Raw genomic sequence first — 17,290 nt, forward strand, 5'->3', positions numbered from 1 at the left:
AATGGCATCAGCCTTCCAAAAACATATTTCCTTCGCACCTCTAGAACTATTTTATCAGTTTAACGTCACTCTAAATTCAGAAAGGTGAAGAAGGAAATACGGCGTTAACTCGATGAAACTGTAACCAGAATTTTTTGACATTTAAGCGATTAGTAATTTTTCTTAATCTAGATTAAAATTGTAGTTAAATGTGAATTATTTAAAAAGGCAAATTATTGTTGTGCTGTAGAGCAGAACTAAGACTCTCCAGAACTGGAGAAGCAATATGAGAAGAAAAGTGTAGTGTAATGAATTTAAGTTATGGGAAAATCTGATATACCATGACAGGAAAATAAAAGTTACAATGAGAAGTGAAGGTGACAGCAAAAACTGTCACAAGAAGGAAGATATGATGGAATTAGATTAATCATCTCCGAGAACATTTTCACGGAGCGTAAGCGATGAATTCATCACTTACGAAGCGTTAATTCATATCCACCACTGTCATGCGCACGCTGAACAACCAGTACTTGACTTTCTCCTATGTAGCAGAGATACAAATGACCGAATCTCGCACTGAAGCAGACTGGTTCCACCGATCTGCTGTTACAAACATTGCAGTTATGTGACTCAACTTGAAATCAAAATTGTAATTCGAGCTTAATTCATTTCCGAAATCTGTTAAATTGGTAAATCTATTGACGTCAGAAACATGTAAATAAAGCTTTCTGGCTCTTTCATATTGAAACATAATGCTTGCAACACATCCTCAGCTACATCCGTAATTATTGTAAAAAGATGTATCATAGTAAAACGGAAGCAGCATTGTCTTTGTAGCATGCGTTTTACGGTCGTCCTACCATAATGCTTTCTTTCATCCTTCGTTTTAATCGAGTACATTTAATTTAGGTGAACAGGATCTCAAAACGATGATTTCAGTCAGTTAGAATAGGCATTTTCGGCACAGATCGTAACTGCCATTACTCCGTATAGCACAAAACGTGACTCTTTTATTACGTGATACAAAATTGTAGAGATATAGAAATTTTTAATGAAGAGTTCACTAACTTATAGCAATCTATTACACGTTCCACTTAATTTTTATAAAAGCAAGTGGAGTTAAAAAAATGTTATTTCTGTTCATTTAGCATGTATATCTCTACTATTAGGAAGAAAATGAGTTCAAAAGTCATTCTATTATGCAGGCTGGAAACAGCGCCTTATTTTGCTCTCAAGTGGAATGGTTCAAATTCCTCTGAGCACTGTGGGACTTAACTTCTGAGGCCATGAGTCCCCTAGAAATTAGAACTACTTAAACCTAACTAACCTAAGGACGCCACACACATCCATGCCCGAGGCAGGATTCAAGCCTACGACCGTAGCGGTCGCGCAGTTCCAGACTGTAGCGCCTAGAACCGTTCGGCCATTCTGGCCGGCGCTCTCAGGTGGATTCAGATGGTTCAAGTGGCTCTGAGCACTATGGGACGTAACTTCTAAGGTCATCAGTCCCCTAGAACTTAGAACTACTTAAACCTAACTAACCTAAGGACATCACACACATCCACTCCCGAGGCAGGATTCGAACCTGCGACCGTAGCGGCCACGCGGCTCCAGACTGTAGCGCCTTTAACCGGTTGGCCACTCAGGCCGGCGCTCTCAGGTGGAGTACATAACGCTACTGCTGATTAATTTTCAAGAGACGAGTAAAATGAGCTTTCATCTGGAAATTAAGAACGTTATTCGTGCTGCTCTCAACGAAACCAAAAACACAGACGGAAAAACATCGCAGCACCAAGAAGGAGGTGTGCGACATGCATAAAAATTGGTAGCCGTGTTTTTACATCTGAAAGATGGTGTCTATTAAAATTTCGCGAGCCGGCCGCAGTGGTCTCGCGGTTCTAGGCGCGCAGTCCGGAACCGCGCGACTGCTACGGTCGCAGGTTCGAATCCTGCCTCGGGCATGGATGTGTGTGATGTCCTTAGGTTAGTTAGGTTTCAGTAGTTCTAAGTTCTAGGGGACTGATGACCACAGCTGTTAAGTCCCATAGTGCTCAGCACCATTTGAACCAAAATTTCGCGACAGTCACATAAGAGTGGCGCTAGTAGTGCCACTATGGCGATGCAAATCAAGTTTGCTTTAAATACACGCTGTAACGGGCGTGAATGTTAGTTACTTTTGAGACTGGACGTGGTGAGTTTATGTTAGTGAAGAATGCCTTTAAGACGACATAGACGCCATTATCACCACCTCACTAACTTTGAAAGATGTGTAGCAGAGCTACGAGAAGCTGGATGTTCCTTCTGCGATATTGCAGAAAGACTTGACAGGTATGTATCGACTGTACATGATTGCTGGAAGCGGGGTGCTCAAAGTCGAGGTTATAATCGGATTTTTTAAAATTGTCTGACGAGACGAATTCGAGTAAATTTCAGCTTATGTCGCACCCATTCTCTATCATTCTTACGCAACTCGCCCATAGTTTTTCAAGGAGCACGTCGGATGTTTCACAAAATCTTAAAATTCGTGGCACACTCTTTATAATGGTTGCCAAACTGGAGGGCCGTTCTGTAAGTAAGCTAGCCTCTGCCCTTTCGTCTGAATATGGACATAATATGTCCAAACGTCATGAACAGTAAGTAATCTACGCGACAGCCAGGGGAAAGTGTAAAGTTTCCTAGTCGGAACTAGAAGACTGGGTCTTACTAATGCTTTAGTGAGAAATATATAATTTTGTATGTGTAGGTAATACACTTCGCCATCTTGAGCTCTAGTACCTCTCGTTCTTCAAATACACATTTCTGCGCTATACAAGGTGATCTTCAGAACAACTAACACACTTTTGAGGAGATATGCAAATAACAACTCTGATGGCAGATTCAGGTGGTTGCCATGGAAACAAAAACACTCACTCTTATACTATCTTTGCTTTCTGTAAATATATACACCTATTTTGAATTTTAGTGTTAGTATGACGGTAAACTGAATTTTGCCTGTGAAACACTAGTAGTTCAGGTTTTAGATACATCACGTTTCCAAAGTGAAAGTATGCACGAAGCGCTTCAGATTCTAAGCCACAATGTTCATTCAAAAATAAAATTAAATCAATGAAATTCCAGAATATTCACTCACTATAATCTTAATCCAAATGTTTTAACTTGCTCTGTTTACTGTAACCATTTAATCGAAAGGAAGAAATATACTCTGAACGGAAATCACGTTGCTTGATGTAGCTGAATTCTACTCTCAGTTATGCCTAACCCTCTCAGTGCTATTCTAGGATGATTAGTGCTCAAATTCATAATGCTTCAAGTTGTTACAGGCGTTATTAGAACTTGATCCCGCTCTGATAAATTTCAGATCACAGTGGCAGATGCCAGCGCGGGGAAGCATATCGTCCCCATTAATCAGAGAGATAGATAGATAGAGAGAGAGAGAGAGGGGGGGGGGGAGAGGTAGAGAGAGAGCGTTCTGCGACAGACTCAAATTTTTCTCTCCCTCTTCATTAAGAACATCCTCATGCGGAACTGGAGGGACTTGAAGAAGATTGTGTCTTTTTTTCCTCCTACCATTTGCTGGTGTGGACTGGGAGGGCTGCAACCCCCAGTCCCTGATACCAGTCAATTTCCGACTCTTTAAAGAATCGAAGTAACTTCAAATGTTTCATTACACTACAAATGAGTTTGTGTGTTAAATATTTGACGCTAAGCATGTAAGTGAGAAAAAGGTTAGAAAAAGTTTGAAATTAATCTTAATGTTTGTTGGAAGTCCTATCTCCTCTCTTGCCGGCCACTGTGGCCGAGCGGTTCTAGGCATTTCAGTCCGGATCCGCGCTGCTGCTACGGTCTCAGGTTCGAATCCTGCCTCGGGCATGGTTGTGCGTGATGTCGTTAGGTTTAAGTAGTTCTAAGTCTAGGGGACTGATGACCTCAGATGTTAAGTTCCATAGGGCTTAGTCATTTGAACCATTTGAAGCTAAGTGTTCTCATTGTTAAAAATGGATGAATATAGTGTGGGTAATTTGTGGTCCTTTTTAAGCAAAAACAAGTTTCTCACGCATCTCAATATTTATGATCCTGAACTATGTGTCGTACAATGGTATAATTTTGCAGGTACATTCAGTGGTATATGTGAATACCTTCTGCAAACTGCCTTGCGAGTAGAATCCGTTAGGGGGGGGGGGGTAGGGGGGGGGGGGAGTGTCAACGAGAAAATCTTTGAAGCTTTGAAATTATGTTTAAAGTTTGTCGGAAGTCGCTAAGTCCACTCATTCTCAAATACTGGATGAATAATGTCGGGGTATTTGGGCACCGGTAGTTATGCTGCCTCAAGACACACGGTTTATAATTCTAATATTTGTTTCCTTGTGTTAAACTTTTAACGTAATATTGTACCCCTTAATTTTTAGACTATGAAACCATTTAATTTTTTTAAATTAGGTCTGTTACCACGTGAAATACAGAAAGTCAAACTTTTATTGCCCCCGGAAAACGTTAGATAGGCAACCTGTAAGCAGCTTTGTGTCCCAGGTTCCGGATCGTCGTTTAATAATACTGATGAGACGAGGTGAAACTGCCACGTAACTGAATCTTACACTACTGGCCATTAAAATTGCTACACCAAGAAGAAATGCAGATGATAATCGGGTATTCATTGGACAAATATATTATACTAGAACTGACATGTGATTACATTTTCACACAGTTTGGGTGCGTAGATCCTGAGAAATCAGTACCCAGAACAACCACCTCTGGCCGTAATAACGGCCTTGATCCCCTGTGCATTGAGTCAAACAGAGCTTGGATGGCGTGTACAGGTACAGCTGCCCATGCAGCTTCAACACGATACCTCAGTTCATCAAGAGTAGTGACTGGCGCTTTGTGACGAGCCAGTTGCTCGGTCACCATTGACCACACGTTTTCAATTGGTAAGATATCTGGAGAATGTGCTGGCCAGGACAACAGTCGAAAATTTTCTGTATCCAGAAAGGCCCGTACAGGACCTGCAACATGCGGTCGTGCACTATCCTGCTGAAATGTAGGGTTTCGCAGGGATCGAATGAACGGTAGAGCCACGGGTCGTAACATATCTGAAATGTAACGTCCACTGTTCAAAATGCCGTCAATGCGAACAAGAGGTGACCGAGACGTGTAACCAATGGCACTCCATACCATCACGCCGGGTGATACGCCAGTATGGCGATGACTAATACACGCTTCCAACGTGCGTTCACCGCAATGTCGCCAAACACGTATGACGTACTGACAGAACCTGGATTCATCCCAAAAAATGACGTTTTCCCATTCGTGCACCCAGGTTCGTCGTTGAGTACACCATCGCAGGCGCTCCTGTCGTTGATGCAGCGTCAAGGGTAACCGCAGCCATGGTGTCCGAGCTGATAGTACATGCTGCTGCAAACGTCGTCGAACTGTTCGTGCAGATGGTTGTTGTCTTGCAAACATCCCAATCTGTTGACTCAGGGATCGAGACGTGGCTGCACGATCCGTTACAGCCATGCGGACAAGATGCCTGTCATCTCGACTACTAGTGATACGTGGCCGCTGGGATCCAGCACGGCGTTCCGTATTACCCTCCTGAACCCACCGACTCGATATTCTGGTAACAGTCATTGAATCTCGACCAACGCGAACAGCAATGTCTCGATAAGATAAACCGCAATCGCGATAGGCTACAATCCGACCTTTATCAAAGTTGGAAACGTGATGGTATGCATTTCTCCTCCTTACACGAGGCATCACAACAACGTTTCACCAGGCAACGCTGGTCAACTGCTGTTTGTGTATGAGAAATAGGTTGGAAACTTTCCTCATGTCAGCACGTTGTAGGTGTCGCTACCGACGCCAGCCTTGTGTGAATGCTCTGAAAAGCTAATAATTTGCATATCACAGCATCTTCTTCCTGTCGGTTAAATTTCGTGTCAGTAGCACGTCATCTTCGTGGTGTAGCAATTTTAATGGCCAGGAGTGTATTTAAAGACTTTAACATATTACTACCGAAAAATGAAGAACAGAACAAGTAGGACCCAGGCGCTCTTTAATTATAATGAGCTATTCGCGCAATCATCGCGTCAAGCGTAAGGTCTGTATTCGAGTACCGTAGTGGACCTTATTCGAATTCACCAGTATGCTTTACAGAGTAAAACTTTACAGAATTTCGGAGACATGGGAAATGTACTAACAATATGAACCTTCAAGGCAAGCTCGGCCATCTCATTTGAGAAGGTCGTTGCTCATGGAAGACAAGGTTGTGGTTCCTAATTTCAGCCCATCTCACAGTTCCAATAAGTCACTTTGTTTCATAACTAATTCTAGTTGCGGCTCATATGTTTTCTGGTAATTTTTATATTTTTATCTTCGTTAACTGCACATCTTTGTGTCTCTCCACATTTGGAGACAGCTCAAAATCTTTGCAGCAGGTTGATATCTTTTCAAGAATTGTCGACTTATTGAAGAAGGATATAGTCATAAATAACACCACCATCCGCACTAAAAGTTAGTGACGGTGACTAACACTGTTTGGCAAACATTGGCAGTTATGCGTAGTATCACTCATTCTTGGCATACACCAGAAAATACGTCTGCATTTGCTGCCGATTTTGGTTACAAATTAACATGCTGCATTCTGTTAGCAGAATATCAAACTTGTTGCAAATCGCTTTAAATATCCCGTTTAACATCGTCGTTTTAGTGGACATAGGTAGCGACCTGAACCTGTTTTCCTTTGTCGTGAGTATTCAACGGAATTTATATCTGGCTATGTTCTGTGAAGTACATTACATGTATTCGCAGTTGCGAATACCGGACAATCATCAGCTGTATAATGGAAAGACGACAATGAAGATTTTTGCCGGACCGGGATGCGAACCTGGATTTCCCACTTATCGCGAACAAAACTCACGGCCCGACCTAAACTTCCATATGTCGCCAGCCATGCGCTTACTACCTGCACTCATACATTCGTTATGTATGTTCCCGTACAGGGAAGACATTTTACTTGAAAGTCGCTTGCCCGGTGTCGGCGGATAAATACGATAATGCAACGCCTGCGTTGTTCAGAATTGCGATGCAATGTTCCTTCGGGCCTGATAACACATTTAGGTGAAAAGTATCTGATCATTCTTTAAGTTTCCAAATTTGGTTTTGTACCCGAAGGAACATTGCATCGTACTTCAGAACAAGGCACTGCAATATTGTTCCGTGGGGTACTGATCGTCACTAATGGGTATTTCTGTTGAAGGTTTCTATTCAATTAGTCCTCGATTCTCCTTTATTTACGATTAACAGTGAGTGACAGAAAATCGCAATGTGAACTGATACAAAAAAGAAAGTCGTTAATTTTACGCTTTGCAATAACAATAGAATAATAAGGAAAACAGGAAGTAGAGGGCATTTTTCGTGCTAAGACCTCTCTCATGTAAACTGATGATTGATGTTTGGGGTATAACTGCTGTCAGTATTCTAGTTATGTTAACATAAATAATTGCTTCAGGTAATGAAATTTACATCAAAGCTTTTTTGGTTAGAGCTTTCTTTTATTACGCTTTCTCGTCAAGTCACACAACTGAATGCAAATAAATTCCAGTAGTTCATGCCAGTGAATGGTAATACTTTTTGGAGAAAAATATCTGATCATTCATTAAGTGTCCAAATTCGTTTTTGTGCCCTCTTCTTTCTCTAAGTAGCCGGCCGAAGTGGCCGTGCGGTTAAAGGCGCTACAGTCTGGAACCGCAAGACCGCTACGGTCGCAGGTTCGAATCCTGCCTCGGGCATGGATGTTTGTGATGTCCTTAGGTTAGTTAGGTTTAACTAGTTCTAAGTCCTAGGGGACTAATGACCTCAGCAGTTGAGTCCCACAGTGCTCAGAGCCATTTTTTTCTCTAAGTAGGGTCAAAAGAGAAAATCCAATTTCTCAGCAAATAATAAAGTAGGTCTCTCCATAATCGTCAATTTCCACTCCCGATGTCTTGTTTGCTATATGAATATTAGTAGAATTATTTCTTTGGTACAAACCACAGAAATTTGAAAGATAATCATAGTGCAAAACTTGCAGTCCGACAAGACAAGCTGTTTGATCAGCGTAATATACCTTATAAGAAAACAATTGCCGGCCTTTGTGGCCGAGCGGTTCTAGGCGCTTCAGTCTGGAACCGCACTGCTGCTGCGGTCGCAGGTTCGAATCCTGCCTCGGGCATGGATGTGTGTGATGTCCTTAGGTTAGTTCGGTTTCAGTAGTTCTAAGACTAGGAGACTGATGACCTCAGGTGTTAAGTACTATAGCGCTTAGAGCCATTTGAAGAAAATTTATCAGATTAAAGTTCGATGACACTGCTTTCTTTCTTATTATCTTGCTTTGAGTCAAGGAAATCATTTCGAGATGTTCGCTAATATTTGACTCCCTTTGTACTGACGTCCATACATCTTTTTTGCTACATCCTGTGTCATATAACTGGATTTATTAATTTTAAATCTTTATAGTAAGAACTGCCTAGAAGGAACTTCTTTCATTCGTACCACTACAGAAGCGACACTTAAAATATCGTTTAATTAGAGAAAAAGGAGATTTTCTGACTGGTCAGTACAAAACGTTCTACAGTGTACACCGTACCAAATTCTTAATTATACGTCAAGTATTCCAGCTTTTCCTTACATTTCAGTTTGTAGATACACTCAAATGTTGCGGGCGAGACTCTTAGCTAGAAATGTTGTCACATGGCATGAGGCAGAACAGTTATCGGTATATGATTCGCTTTCGCTTTGACTGATGGTTATGCAGATGAATGAAGAAAGCTGCTTTAAAGGGCTAGAAACAGCCCGAGGATAGATTTAACGAATGTTTGTCTAACGTGCAATCTTTCAGTTGTGCTCAAACGACTAACTGACCCCTGCGTCTTAAAAATGTTAGTTATTAATAACAAAGCCTAGGATGGGCGCAGATTTTTTTTCAGTACCGTACAGTTTCTGGAATTTAGCATAGCGATATCCACAGAAATAATTACCTGTAAATCGGACACCGCAAAGAGATGAGAAAGCGCACCCTCAGAAATCTCAATAGCACAGAGCACAGAAGAAGCCGACAAACGTTTTTTTTTTTTGCGTTGCGTTGTCAGTTCTGAAAAATTCTCCTTCATAACTGGAAGGCTGTTTTCCACCTGCACCAACAATTCGGCTTATACCGCGCTTTCCCAACCACTCACAGCTCGGAAAAAATATGAATTCTTGAATAATGCCCGTAGCAGCATAAATTAACAGACAAATGTGCCTTCTTAGAAATGCCTGTTAATGTTAGAAAGTTTTCAGTTTTTTCAGGCAAGTTTGTTGAACTATTAAAGACTGTTATATAGGGACCCAAAGAGAACATTAACACATGCAGTTATGTGTAAATGAATTGAAATGAAATGGCGCAGTTTGTCGTCAATATTTATAATTATGAATCTTACGATGATGGAGACAGATATGACTTCTGTTATCGTTATCTAGAGATTTTAGTGTGTTATTGTTTGTCACAATGCATATGAGACGAAATTCTCTAACTAGAGAAACCGTAATGACCATATAAATTGAGATTTCTAGCAGTCTGCCTAACTAAAAGCCTATATCGGTTTTAATTGTCACCCCAACTTAAGAAAAAATATAAAAGCAGTTACTACATTTCTATTATCACATTCTTGAACATAAACGATGCAAAAGAACTACTGAATGCGAAAGAGCACAGGAATATACTCAGCCTTGCGTCAGAAAATCTCTAATTCAACATAAAAGAGGGTGTAAGGGGAACGAAAGTCATATAAACAAACAGTTTTCTGCTGCAGGCTGCCTGCTGATGATTTCAAGAGGTATATTTGCTTTCGTGTTTATGCTAATAACTTTACAGGTAACACTAATTCCCCCTTTCATTTATAGGCAAAATTCAGGGCAACAGTGAGAAAATTTATTTACAGGAACGAGATCTGGTATGTTAGGAAAATTTTTCTCTGGCAAAGATAGTAAAGATCCATGGGCACTACTAGAGAACTGGCACTGCTGGAGCAGATGTCGAGCGGAATGAATTATACGAAACAAAGTTAAGCCAGAAGCTCAAGCGTCACATTGATCTGTGGTGGGGCAGTATTTAGCTATTAGTGACTCAGAGGAACAGAACAATACCACACGTTGCAATGTCAGAATCGTACTAAAGTGGCTTGAGCAGAATTATTGTGAGACCGTGAAATTAGTTTGGTGTCCTAACCCTCAAATTCACGGGTATCAATTAAAGAACGTGTCTAGGATATCGACGAGTGTCAAATGCAAACACCCAAACCATTTTATGATGTAAAAGCTTTACTAGCTGTGCGCTATCAACTTTTGGTTATAGTTTAGGTACTCACAACTTTTAGAATCTATGCCATGACGCTGTTACGGGAGAATTGACGCTGTATCCGAAAGCAAATCCAGTTCACGAAATTTATCTGAAAACACTTGCGGAGTATACTAGGCCAGTTCCTCCAACAACACCGAAGAAATTCTTATTCAGTCACTGTCCAACTAAGCTACTAGTATACCTGTTTATCCTACGCGTCAATGAGACGTTAAAACGTAACAAAATATTGACTATCCCTTGTGAAACCTTCAAAAAGCTTAGCAAACCATATGCAGCTTTGTCTCCCTCTTTCGATAATATAGCCGAGATCTATCTAATTTTATCGTACGGGGTGCATTGAGGTAACCTGAGCTCCCATTTAAAACCAAGAAAATCGAGTTTATAATATATCTAAATGTTCCTTTCAAAGTCATGATATATTTGTAGTTCTGCTCCAGAAGCTGCAAGATACAATCTTTTTTTTTTCTTCCAGACAACAACCGCGTCAGACCCAACGTGAATGTTAATTTTTTATGTCATTTCAAATTTTATGCGTTGAAAATATACAGGGCAGGCAAAATGAAACTGGCCTGGAAAACGTTTAATGCACCTTAAGATAGGCGACCGAAATTTAATTGCTCTAAAAACATGAACCCTTAGGTACTAAATTCTGCAATATTGCTTGTATTACACTTTAGTCTTTCAAATGATTTTGTGATGCCTTCAGAGTTTTATGTACGATTCTATAATTTCGGCCTTAGGCCATTTTAAGTATCTAAAACTTTAGTTTGTCAAATCTTACACTGTATTTTGTATTATCTTAGACAGGCCACCCGTTTCAACCACAAGTCTATTCTCAATGCAAGGTGGCGTAGGCAACATCTCTGAGTTTTATACATGAATCTTAACTTTTGATAAGTATATATTCAAGTGAGAAATGTTGCTGTATGATAACTATAATACTTACTATTGATGACGGGGCTGCCTGTGGGCTGTACGTAATGATCTGCGGTCTATGTTCTGTCATAACACCGTTATTATTTTATTTTGATGAGCTTATATAATCGCTTTTGTGGTAAATACACTCCTGGAAATTGAAATAAGAACACTGTGAATTCATTGTCCCAGGAAGGGGAAACTTTATTGACACATTCCTGGGGTCAGATACATCACATGATCACACTGACAGAACCACAGGCACATAGACACAGGCAACAGAGCATGCACAATGTCGGCACTAGTACAGTGTATATCCACCTTTCGCAGGAATCCAGGCTGCTATTCTCCCATGGAGACGATCGTAGAGATGCTGGATGTAGTCCTGTGGAACGGCTTGCCATGCCATTTCCACCTGGCGCCTCAGTTGGACCAGCGTTCGTGCTGGACGTACAGACCGCGTGAGACGACGCTTCATCCAGTCCCAAACATGCTCAATGGGGGACAGATCCGGAGATCTTGCTGGCCAGGGTAGTTGACTTACACCTTCTAGAGCACGTTGGGTGGCACGGGATACATGCGGACGTGCATTGTCCTGTTGGAACAGCAAGTTCCCTTGCCGGTCTAGGAATGGTAGAACGATGGGTTCGATGACGGTTTGGATGTACCGTGCACTATTCAGTGTCCCCTCGACGATCACCAGTGGTGTACGGTCAGTGTAGGAGATCGCTCCCCACACCATGATGCCGGGTGTTGGCCCTGTGTGCCTCGGTCGTATGCAGTCCTGATTGTGGCGCTCACCTGCACGGCGCCAAACACGCATACGACCGTCATTGGCACCAAGGCAGAAGCGACTCTCATCGCTGAAGACGACACGTCTCCATTCGTCCCTCCATTCACGCCTGTCGCGACACCACTGGAGGCGGGCTGCACGATGTTGGGGCGTGAGCGGAAGACGGCCTAACGGTGTGCGGGACCGTAGCCCAGCTTCATGGAGACGGTTGCGAATGGTCCTCGCCGATACCCCAGGAGCAACAGTGTCCCTAATTTGCTGGGAAGTGGCGGTGCGGTCCCCTACGACACTGCGTAGGATCCTACGGTCTTGGCGTGCATCCGTGCGTCGCTGCGGTCCGGTCCCAGGTCGACGGGCACGTGCACCTTCCGCCGACCACTGGCGACAACATCGATGTACTGTGGAGACCTCACGCCCCACGTGTTGAGCAATTCGGCGGTACGTCCACCCGGCCTCCCGCATGCCCACTATACGCCCTCGCTCAAAGTCCGTCAACTGCACATACGGTTCACGTCCACGCTGTCGCGGCATGCTACCAGTGTTAAAGACTGCGATGGAGCTCCGTATGCCACGGCAAACTGGCAGACACTGACGGCGGCGGTGCACAAATGCTGTGCAGCTAGCGCCATTCGACGGCCAACACCGCGGTTCCTGGTGTGTCCGCTGTGCCGTGCGTGTGATCATTGCTTGTACAGCCCTCTCGCAGTGTCCGGACCAAGTATGGTGGGTCTGACACACCGGTGTCAATGTGTTCTTTTTTCCATTTCCAGGAGTGTAGAAGATCACGTTCCTTTCAAATATTTTCTGGAAGTGCTTCGTTTGTAAAGACTTACGCGTTGCATACCATATTTTCACTTTCATTTTTTATTTTTGGGAATACTTGATTTGCCATCATTACGACAATACCTTCTTTAAATCAGTGCAGACATCTTCTAAATACCGTAATTTTCATGAAAGGTCTACTAGAGATTTACTGGTACTCTTTTTTTATCAGTTAAAGCACGCTTCATTTCTCTTGTAAAAATTCTCCCAACAGTGGAAAATAAAGAGCAGAAATACATTCACAATAAGCCAGTAATTGCATTGGTCTAGCCGCAGCTGCAAGGTCGCGAGAACGCTGTTCTGCTGCATCTAGATCTATCGGTAAATGCGGAGCGGCGAAAATGCTTTCGGTGCTGATAGAGCGGGTGTGTTCCGGTAATTAAGGGTGACGGCTCGTAATCGACAGCTCCGTCGCGGAATCCTATCACAGCGCTAACGCCACGCCTCAAAGAGCTGCCGCCTCCATCGATCTGCAAGCACACCACGACACCCTCTGCGTCAAGGAACTCCGTTGTCAGTAATTATCCGCTGTAGCCAAGAAAGACGGTACATCGTATTCCCCCTTACATCACACGGCTTAATATAATTTTTCGTTTCCATTATGATCAAGTTAGGCACCCGTCTTGCTATGATGAAATCTGCCTTAAAATAATGATCCCCGCCTTTCTGGAGACGAAGCATTCTCACGCATATGGATGGATTGCAGTCATACAATCTCCATGCCACTGACCAAATGTCGAGCAAGCTAACTCGACGCCTTTTTAAATTTTTGTCCCGTGTCCTAATCGTGATCGCCCGGATATTTTCTGTCTTTTTTTGTTTTGTTTTTAGTAAAAGAAACATCCCAATACGCAAATATTCCCTCAGAGCTGAAAATCACGACTCACTGATAATTCTACGATTTTATGAAGTAGTAATATTATGCACTGAAATCTTTTTTGATTAAATGACATGTGAGTAACAAAATAACATTCCTATCATATATTTATGTACATAATTTGGAATAATCTACATAAATATTGCTATTTTCAGCAGTGATCAGCCTCAAATAGCAAAAACATGAAGTGTTACGTAAATACCCATTATATGAGGGTGAGCTTGTAGGGGCTCTGAAACGAATCAGTGGGAAAACAAGAGTTTTTAAAGTCATTAAAAAGCGACTGAACGTAGTTACAATACAAATTACAGTATGAACATCTAAGTCTATAATACGCAAGCCACCTTATGGTGTGTGGCGAAGGATACTTCGGCTTCCCTGTTGCTTACCCCCTTTTCTGTTCCAACCACGAATGGTGCGCGGGCATGCAACAGAAGGATAGGAAAGTTATTACACAAGCCACAAAATCTTAAACTGTCAATTAGTGCACCAGATGCAGCGAACAAACAGTTTTTTGTTAAAGTACCTAACTCAATAAAATAAATAAAATAACGAAATTCTTTGAAAAATACCGCCGCGCGGGATTAGCCGATCGGTCTTAGGCGCTGCAGTCATGGACTGTGTGGCTGGTACCGGCGGAGGTTCGAGTCCTCCCTCCAGCATGTGTGTTTGTCCTTAGGATAATTTAGGTTAAGTAGTATGTAAGCTTAGGGGCTGATGACCTTAGCAGTTAAGTCCCATAAGATTTCACACACATTTGAACAATTTTTTGAAAAATACCTTGAAAGTATATCTCATTGAGAAATGTATTTCCAGTACGAGTGAGTTTTTTCAGTGTAACTAAGTTACGGAAAATTTATATCATCATTTACAAACCCCTTTTGTATGCTTCGAAAGTATTATTGTGTATTTTATTGTAATTTGAACGTTGGTATAATATAAAGTGGTAAATCAGCGGGATGTTGACATTATGCCTTCTTTCGACTGTTTATTTATAAAATTGTATGACACATTCAACAGTCTCATGTGGAGGAGATGGAGATTAGTGCTCATTAATGTTTAACGTCACCTCGACAACGAGGTAATTAGAGACGAAACACAAGGTCGGATTAGGGAGAGCTGGAGAATGAACTCGGCTGTGCCCTTTCAAGGGGACCATCCCGGAGTTTGCCTCAAGCGATTTAGGGAAATCGCGAAAAACCTACATCTGGAGTCGGACGCGGGTTTGAATTGTCGTCCTCTCGACTGCAAGTCCAGTATGCTAGCCACTGTGCTACCTCGCCCGGTTAATCTCATTTGGAAATTGAGAATAAGAGTTCAAAGGGAAGAATTGATTTCTGTGTCTCGAAGGTCTCCCACTATCCTGATAAAAAAAAATATCGTATACGTTTTAGTAGGTCTACTACACGCTTTTTGCAGTTAAATTTTCATTAATATGCACAACGAAGAAATACGAACTTTTTACCTTGTCCATTGTTTTTTGTTGGCGTGCTATGCTAATAGGAGGTGGTACGTTTTTGATAGTTCAGACCCATATAGGCTCCGTTTTTTGACACTAAAGAAGTTGCATGCGTGCAAAATCAATTCATAACTTTATGGCAGACCACAAGAGATATAAACGTGAATTGCAATTTCCCGAAGCAGTAATATAGCTATGAATGTTTCTGTTGATGATAATGTGTACAAGCTCCATAGAAAATTACACATTCATCTTGATAAGCCGCTCTCTGTGCTATATAGTCTAGCCGAGCAGTGACACCCCTGCGAAAGCATTCCTAACAAACTTAACGGACTTCAAGTTAGGAGGTTCGGCATGCCACACCTTGCTATTAAAGATATTCGTCCAAGATACGAGGCCTGCGTGATCGAGCACTTTTGTATTATAAAATATAATCATCGCCTGTCACACCGGAATATCAGTCAGTGTAGATAAACATCAAATACGTCATCTGTATACACAAAGCATATCATAGAGAAATTTGGAATTGTATACATACACCTGAGATCACTCCACAAAAACATATCTCACTGAAAAATACTCCCCCCACGGATGTTGGTAAATGACAGACTTTTTCTCTGCCTGGGGACTGGGTGTTTGTGTTGTCCTCATCATTTCATTACCATCATTCGTGACAGTGGCTAGATTGGATTGTGCAAAAAAATTGGACTGTGTAAAAAATGGGACTTTGTACGGGTGCTGATGACCGCGCAGTTGAACGCCCCTCAAACCATACATCATCATCAAATGACATACTTCTCACGTAATTAAAAAATTATTGTAATTATTCAACCTTAATCTGGATTCGTTCTGAAATGAACTGTACTACACTGACAAAATTCCAGAGGACATATCTGATGTCCCAATGCAAACCTCACTTCGTATGAAGGACAGAGAGACTGAGTTTGCATAAATATGGTTGGTCGTCTAGGATATATGTCCCTTCCATAAAGCATCCTGAGCTGTAGCCCCAAGACAACACTCCGTAACAGATGTCACTAACATTCGGTAATGTCATGAAATTCATCCAAGGCCGTAGGGCTTTCTGTACTTCTGGTGACAGAAGATTTGCACAAGTGCTTCATCAGAAACATGCGTACGAATGCTGGTCGCCATACTATGCGTCAATGTCCTGTAATATATCCCAAACCAGTGTGCAGTGTTTCATGGAATGAAGACATATGACATCGCTGAAGGTAATTAGTTTGTCTGATGAGGGCATTAATTAATTGTAAAAATCACATGAAATAGTCGAAAGAAATCAACCGTTAGCTCCAAAATCCAGTTAACACGAGTATTTTGCTTAAGGAGTTTAAAATATTGGGTTACAATGGTGGAGCAGCTCCTGCTGTGACACACATATTTACAGTCAGTGCTATGCGACATTTCAGATGGTGTAAAGAGCGAAGCCGCAGGACAATGGATGACTGAAAACGAGTTATTTGGAGTGTTATATCACGTTACACAGCGTTGAAATCCGATGGAGGCGTTTGTCGAATACGTACAGAACATTAGCGACCATCACATGCAGTACCAACGGTGTAGTACAGAGAAGATGGTTCTTTCATCCTTCGGGTGCTGTACCACTATTACTTTTAAGAAAACGCAAACTGCAGAAGTATCTGTAAACATTTTACAGAGTTTCGTAGTGCATACAGTAAAGGAATAGTTCGGAGACTATCACTGTTTGTGTCACGATGACTGTGCACCCTGTGGTCAAGCGCCATCTGTGTGCACAATAACATTCCTGAAATAGAGTGACGTGCCCAGAGTCCCGACCTGAACTCAATGGAACACGTTTGGGATGAGTTATCAAACCGATTTCGCTTCAAACCCCAGAGTCCAACATCACTACCTTCTCTGGTTTCGACTCTTGAGGAAGAATGGGTTGCCGGTCCCCCTCAGACATTCAGACACCACATTTCAAGTGTCCCCAGAAGAGTTCAAACCGTGATAACGGCGACGGAAGGAAGCACCCCATACTAACGTATGCTAATAGGTCTCCGGATAGCTTTGGTCAGATAGTGTACT

This window comes from Schistocerca americana, chromosome X (genome assembly GCF_021461395.2).
Source record: "Schistocerca americana isolate TAMUIC-IGC-003095 chromosome X, iqSchAmer2.1, whole genome shotgun sequence".
In the NCBI taxonomy this organism is placed as follows: Eukaryota; Metazoa; Arthropoda; class Insecta; order Orthoptera; family Acrididae; genus Schistocerca; species Schistocerca americana.